At 29.8% G+C, this 8460-nt stretch overlaps 1 non-coding gene across 1 annotated transcript; it reads right to left on the bottom strand.

The window, feature by feature from the left end:
- Positions 1–7725: 7725 nt before the first annotated feature.
- On the bottom strand, positions 7726–7831 carry LOC113784905 (small nucleolar RNA R71). Its single transcript, XR_003471067.1, has one exon. It is a non-coding gene; the product is annotated as a small nucleolar RNA R71 (small nucleolar RNA).
- Between the last annotated feature and the right edge of the window lie 629 nt (positions 7832–8460).

Here is an 8460-nt window from a genome sequence, read left to right as displayed (position 1 = left end):
ATGTTATAGTGAAATTTATTGATTTTCCTTGAGTGATTTTGACTTTTAACGTGATATTTTCTTGAGAAATGTTTGTGTAATTATACGGTTCTATTATGATTGTTTGTGTGTTCTTCTTACTTATATTATACTATTAACATGATTTTAAAACTCACCTCCTTCGTTGTTTGTGTTTGACTGGCTTGGCCCTGTGTTTGCGAAATCGCAGTTCTTACAGGTTAATGAGTCTTGAAGTTGAAGTTTGAGAGAAACCTCGTTCTGATAGGTGATACCGGGAATAAGAGTTTTAATTTGTGTTTTACTTATTTAATTTGAAAAGAATTTTTGTATGAAAATCTTAGAAGTACTATTAAGTTTTTAAAATTAAATCAAGTAATTATACTTAAATCAAACTTATCGAGATTGCACTATTTTAATGGAGAAAATAAGTTTAAAATGTTCTTTTATTTTTAAGAAACGTGATACCCGAATTAAAAATAAAAGTTTTTTTTTCTTGGAAATAGATTTTTATTTATCCGTTGTAAATTTTATAGGAATATGATATAATTTATTATATATATTATTTTGGGGTTTAGGGTGTCACAATTAACAGCTATAAATTTTATAGCAAAAAATATTAAGATCAAAGACCTATGCAAAATAGCAAAGTTATCCTAGTAGCTGCAGTAATGCATATCTCAAGTACCAAAGGCAAAACCCAACATATGCAAATCTATCATATTTTGGGTTTATCGAACAAATATGGGTGTTAGATTACACAATGTTTCGTATTCCCATCTTTGGTTACAAGTGGGTCGATAATAATGATGACGTTCATATTGATGGTCAAGGTTCTTGCATGCAAATGAACCCTTTATTTTAGCGGCACAAGCTCAACATGTGTTATATGTCATTGATCATGCAAATGATAAATGATCCATTATCCCATCGACCAGTAAAATAAGTGACGATAATAATAAAGATGAAGATGTTGGTAATGGTTATTTCACTGCGACATCTCAATCACTTGAAATTAATTCAATTGATAATGATTTATATATTATAGATAATCATGAAGATGAAATTTAGATTAATTCATCATTTTGTGTCGTTAAGGAACAAACAAATTTGAATTCCGCCAAAAAAAGAAAATAGCCTCTTAATGTGTTTGGATCCAAACACATGTTCCAGAAGGAATTGAGGTGTTTTTTTTTGTTGCTTTTGTGAGCCTTTAATTAGTTTTGATATTAGTATTTTTTTACTATGGAGAATTGATTCATATATTATATTTTTTTCTTAATGTTATTGATTGCTATTATTTTCTTTTATTCATTTAATTTATTTTATGTTTTTGGCTTTTGTAAGCCTTTCATTTATCTTTTAACAACTCTACATACTATAACACTTAAAAGTGTTGTTAAATATATCAAAAAAAACTTTGCCATTTTTTTGGTGTAGTGATTCCTCGATCATCTGCGTCTAGAACAGACACCGAAAAAAATAATATACCATTGATGTTGTTTTTCATGCCAAATCTCAATTGCACACATGGCTTGAATAAGAACGAGTTTTCAATCAATATTATGATCTTGAATGCATGAGTTTGTGGAATGTGTGATAGTATTCTTAGATTCTTAAATGTTTTGGAATATTTATATATGATGCATGAAAATATTGGTCAAAGTAAAATATTTTCCATTAGAAATAGCAACTTTGTAATTCTCATAATTGAAAGAAAAAAAAATCAACTCCGTAGGTTAGGTAAGTCGATTTATAAGCTTGTGAATCGACTTGCACGAGTTTGAAAATCAATTGATGAAGCTTGATGATGTGTGAATCGACTCACAACACTGTAAGTTGAGGTCTAGAATATTTTGACTTGAGTTAAATCGATTCACATGACAGGTGAATAGATTCATAGCCCTAGGGAAAAAAACTGAGATTTTATGCCCGTAAATCGATTTATAAGTTAGTAAGTCGATTAACAAAATTAAAAAGTCACTTAGAAATTCTTTTTTTGAGATGTTTCAAAGTTTGTTAATCTAATATGAATATGTTATAAAGTTTATGCATGATAAAACAACATGCAACAATGCTTATGCATGCTAAAACATTCGTTTTTATGAGTTTTTTTTTTTTTTTTTAATTTAAGAAGTATTAGCAATAGATTGAGAATGAGATTCAACGTATACACATATCCCTTAATCTAGACTAAATTAATTTTGACACCACTCAAAATTCCAAATCTAAACTTACTAAGAGGTCTTTCCGGTTACAACTTTGTGAATAATCATGACTAAAACATCAAATAAAAGTTGAATATTTTGTTTGTTCTAAAAGTTGAAATTTCATTGACTTAAAACCATTATTAAAATGATTTTAAAAATTCACTTTATCTTAATCAATAATTTTTTGAACGTCTATTATCTACTCATCATAGGTTGTTCATTTGGTTTGTAAATAATGTGGTCAAAGATTGAGTTACAAATTCCACAAGCAGTTCAGTACCTGCGGCTAAACAATAAAACTATAAATCCGAGAAGATGCTTACAACTTTGACACTGTAGAATATTTTTCAATCTTAAATATAAGTAAAAATAAATTAAAGAAAATTAATATATTAAACTAAATATATATGAATATTTTTTTTTATCATACTTTTGTTTAAATTTGAGATGAAATTCTATCGATAGAATTAATACATATCATGATTTACTCTTCATTTGACTATGCCTTGAAAAGTGTCTATAACCTGTGAACACCATATATAACGTGAGTCCTCTGATGTTAAAATTCTCTTTCCAATTCGAAAATTCTTCTCCACCGAACACTACTTGCTTGATCCCACCAAAGCTACAGAAAACAAAAAGCTATACCAATTAAAAAATTAAAATAAATATCTTGCAGTCGCAACTGAGTTGTTGGAGTAATTTATCCGAAATGAATAACAAAAATATGTACCAATTTCACATAGTAAGAAAAAATAATATTGTTGGTCTCTTTTAATTACATAATTTCAATAAAAAATACTAGTTAATTGTTTAAATTTCTATCAGTGACTAATAAATTTGATAATTGGAAATATAGAGTTATATTAAATAAAATAACTTAGAATATTTGTTGGAATTAATTTAATAATTACTTTCAGGGTTTGCTCTCTATTACAAATAATTAGGGATATAACTATACTTTAGTGTAGAAGCCAAATAAAACATATTAGTATGTTTTTAAGGATCTATTGATTTAAAAAAATTATTATGAATATTTAAATTTATCGTTTTGACCTTGAAACACAAAAAGAGAGATGAATGACGAACACCCGTTTGTTTTTGGTTCTTCTTCAACCTGGACTCCTTATGTCTTTCACACTCTATAGATGGAAATAAGAGACAATATACGGCGAATCGATCCGATATATTGAAACCGCATATATATAAGATAATGGGCAATTAAAGTTCACATTATTCTCAAATGGGTCATAAGTAACTTTCACTCGTATTTCAGCCCATTCAATTAATAAAATAATTAATTAATTATCAAAATATGAATATAATAAGTCTTATACTTAATTTAATCACTAATCAACTAATGTACCTAATTAATAAATAATTAATAAAATTAAATAAAGATATGAGTGAACATAATAATATTAAAATATAATAATTAAATAAAATATTTAATAAAATGGTCCAAAAATTATCATTAATTAAATAGAAGATAAGATATCTTATCAAAAGTCTACAAGACTTAAATTCGAATGGATGTGTGTAGTTAAGATAGTTATTCTCTCTATTTTCCTCTGCACTCATATGTATAAATAGACTCATGTCTATTCATCATTGGTCAATTGATGATATGAAATTAGCTATGATGTAAAAGTATAAGTATAGTATGGGTATCGGGTAAATGTAAGAGGTACAATATTTTATAAAAAAATTAGATATAAAATTTAATTAAGAAAGTTAAATTATTCAATTTATAATACAAAATAAATAAAAAAATAATAATAATTAAAAGTCACAAACTAAGTTGATAAAGATGTTTTACTCATGTCATAAGTCGATTCATACAAGTAAAGACTGAAATCTTGAATTCTTAAACACTTGTGAATTGATGCATACAACTTTGAATCGACTAACACACTTTTCTTGTAGAGTTCAATTCCAGTAATTCCAAATAAATTATTTATCTTACATTGCATTATTCCTTCATAATTGAACCATGTTTATTTAAGTATTGATTTGTTCTTTCATTCTAAGGTTGACAAGTTTCTTTTATTCTTATCAATTATTCATTAATGAAAGAACCTCCCATTCATTTTAAAGGAGGATGTAATGTACTCTACGTAGCGAGGGCGAATAAAGAAACCGACATATAATGATATTTTCTTTTATTTTTATTTTGTCCATCATATTAGTTTTAATCTTAGTGTTTAAAGGTCTATTTTTTATATAGAAACTCACACTTAGAATTTTTGTTGTTGTTGAATTTATTCATGATTTAGAATGTTATTGTTAAAATCTATTTTGAAAGGTTTCAATAATCATTAATGATGTTTGAATTGAATTTTTCATTTGGCTAAGTTTTTCTATCACCTAATTGCATACAATTTGATTCGATATATTTTTTTTTAATGTGAAACATAAAATCATTTAAAAGTAAATTTCAAAGTAATTACAACCAAAATTAAAAAAAAAAAAAGTTTGGAACAACCTCCATCCAAAATTATGAAATTAAATTCTAATATGACATAATCCTTGGATAACAAAAAACAACTAAGAACACAACTTGTACCACTGAACCAACAACTAAAACCAAATTTTCAACTTAGAAAAGTCTTCGATCCACGATTATGTTGAGAAATCAAGAGATATATTTTTAAAGTATTTTTAAAATTATTCTCAAAAGCAAAAAATTACCCGATGTCACGTATCTCACAAGCACAATGTTTTAGATATCAAGTTCATGTGTTTATCTCTTAAAGCATCGAGGAGGATACAAATCACTAACACCACGATCTTATAATGTCTCTACTCAACCCACGCGAAAGGTTGTCTCATAATGCGTCGATGCTAGCAAACGACTCCAGTAAAAGATTTCAGGGTTAGAGTTAAGAGGGCATAATATATCGTATATATAGTCCTCTTTTTACCTTACTACCAATTGTAGACCTTGTATGATACAAGCCTAATTCATTTTATTTAATTAAATAAATAAATAATTAATTAATTAAATAATTTTTTAATTAGATTTTTATATTTTGATTTAATTGTTATATCATGTGACTCTATAGACTCTCCCTTAATTGACAATAATAAAAATATCAAATTAATATTAAATATTATAAACAATGAGTTGCATCTAGCAATGCATCATCTATACTCAATTAATGAGGAAATCGTGATACGATTTTAACCTTACTGTGACATATTTTATCAACATTAATCATCCCTCCATCCAAATGTGTTTTTGAACACAAAGCATAAAATGTGTCGTCCTTGTTAGGCTCAATTATTACTTTATCGATTCCTAGGTATATGTGCAATCACTAAGGGGTCTATTTTGGCGTGGCCACTCACATTTCACATATCACTCTATCGAGAGGTCCAAGACACAACTCCTATTATGTAGCAGAAATGAATCCTATCTATATCACTTACATCCTTCTATATGGTTTATTATATACTCAATAGCTACCGCTATGATTGTCTTATTACAAACAATGATTAATAGCCTTAAAGTATAAAAGTCTCCAAGTAGGAATCATAGTGACTTTAAGTCGAACTATTACTCACTATGGTCACATGAGAATTGTTAGTGAAACTTGCATTAGTATTACCTATGTCAAATATTTCAGCCATATCTGGAATTGTAGATGTCCAATTGGAGTCAAACAAAGTACAAACGAAAGCTACGAACCTTAGCTACACCTTTCATGAAGACATCGGAACCCAATTCAGACTCTAAAGTGGAGAAAAATACAAAAAATGTCAAACAGAAGAAATTGTGTGCCTAAAGTGCAACAGCCGCGCATGAGGCGTATTTTCTGCGTTTTTCCACTGCCGGGACGCACTTGAAGCGCAAAGCATGCGCCTAGGGCGCGTGGCACGCATCAGCATGCATTAAAATGCATTTTTTTTCTCACTTTCTAGGCATCTTTTTTACTATTGGGAAGTTGGGAGACTTGTGCCCTAGCATAGAAACTCAAAGACAGTCATTTCTAACATCATTGGAGTCGTTTTATCAAGAATCATTCATGAATCTTTCTTGTAATTCTTCTCTAATCTCTATCTTTTCTATCTCTGTCATGAGTAACTAAACCCTATTTGTTAGGGATGAGTGTAACAAGATGAAACCCTTATTTTTCTGATTTGATTTCTAGTTATATGAATGAGTTTATTGAATTATTTTCCACATCTATGTGCTTAATGCTTTTTATTGCTCGATCAACATTAAAATATTCTACAATTCGTATTTTGAAAAGAAAGTGAACTTTACTAATGTTTGAGATGAGAAATTCATGAATTTGTAGTCTAGGGATAGATGCAGGTCATGAAACTAATTAAATTAGTTGCAGAGGCAATAGTTTAAAAAGATAATTCTTGTACACTAATGCTTAATTATAATCTTAAATCCACTAAGGAATTAGGGGTTACTTTGGAATTAAAGGTTCTGTCACTAAGACATTATAGCAAGAATAATAAAGAGAATTCAGTAATAATTCAATAAAGGAATTCAATAACTAGGATCAAATTAGACACCAAGGTTGGATTCGAAGTAAAACTTATCTCTGATATTTTTCTTATTATAAATGATCAATTTTATTACTGTTGTTAATTTTAAATATTATTTCAATCAATTTGGGAACTTTGTTGTTCAATTTTAGCAACTAAATATAATTCAATAGTAAAACACAATCCTTTAGTTCGACACTCGGTACTACCGTTTTAATTATTACTTGCAACGATTCAGTACACTTGCTGAACTAGCTATCAAGTTTTTGGCGCCGTTGTCGGCGATTGCCATATCACTATTGAATTGAATTTATTTTCTTGATTGAAATTTTTTGCTCTGTAATAAAATTTTTGCTTTTATTTTATTTTTATTTTTGAAAAAAAAATGTTTTAAAACTCTCTAATTTCTACTTAATTATTTATCTTTCTTTATTTTAAAACTGTTCATTACTCACAATTTGTCTAACCTTGTATGCAAGGCCAGTCCTCAGTTGAACTTTTCTTTGATTCAAAAATCGAAAAAATTGGGAAAGCAAATAGAAAAGAGGTTTGAGAAAGGAGACAAAGGGAAAGACAATTAGTAGTGGAATAAGAGGATTTGGGGGTTTTCTCCATATTTGCGGAAATGGCTGATCCACCACCACCTAAAGGCACCCTCGGAGAGTATGGGAATCGAAATAGAAATCGTGCTCGGTTGGCCATCCATAACCAACTAGTTACATTTAACAAGTTTGAAGTGATCCACGCTCTATCCCGAGAGTTGAAGGAGATTCATTTTTCCGGTAAACATAACGAAGACACCAATAGACACCTCACGAAGTTCTTTTGAATTATGTGAAATGTGAAAGTGGATGGTTGTTCTGAAGAAGGGAAAAGATTGAGATTATTTCCATTGTCATTGAAATATGATGCTAAGGAGTGGCTTAACTCCTTTCCTGCCAGTAGCATCACCACATGGGATGACCTTGAAGATAAGTTCTTAGAACAATACTTTCCCCCAACCGTGTTCGTTAGAAAGAGGCAAGAGATTTCCAATTACAAACAGAAAGAAGGAGAATCTCTTTGTGACACTTACAGGAGGTTCAAAAGTTTACTAGCAGGATGCCCTAATCATGCTTATGACGACACTGCCGAGATGCAAATATTCTATAATGGTTTGAGGCCTAGCACTAGAATTATGTTGGATGCTACAGTATGGGGTTCTTTGAATTACAAGACCACATCAGAAGCACACAAAATTATTGAGATCATGGCAACAAATGAACAAATGATGTTGTATGACATATGTGGTGGGTCAACAAGTGGTATATTGGAATTGAATGTTATGGATTCTGGATTGGCTCCAGGTAGGTTGCTCTCAAAACAGATATAAGATGTTATTGTCGCTGAGATAAAGAAGGGGATGGCAGCCCTAAATATACAACCCCAAGTGGTCCCTGTCAAATTATTGAAACAGACTGGTTGTAACTTTTGTAGGGGAGCACATAAAAATGGAGCTTGTGAAGCACTGGATGAAAATGTTATAGAAGAACTAGAAGAGGTGAATTTTGTGGGTAATAACGGGAAGCAGAACGATCCCTACTCTAGTATGTACAACCCTGGTTGGAGAAATCATCCAAATTTTTCTTGAGAGATCAGTAGGGTGGATCTCAGGGTCAACAAGGAGCTCAAGCAAATCAAGTTCCACCTCGAAAAGCTGCTTGGGAGAGTGCTATGGAGAAATTAGTAAGAAGCACAAGTTCTTTCG

This window comes from Cicer arietinum, chromosome 7 (genome assembly GCF_000331145.2).
Source record: "Cicer arietinum cultivar CDC Frontier isolate Library 1 chromosome 7, Cicar.CDCFrontier_v2.0, whole genome shotgun sequence".
Taxonomy (NCBI): Eukaryota; Viridiplantae; Streptophyta; class Magnoliopsida; order Fabales; family Fabaceae; genus Cicer; species Cicer arietinum.
This window is presented reverse-complemented; position numbering and strand designations above follow the sequence as displayed.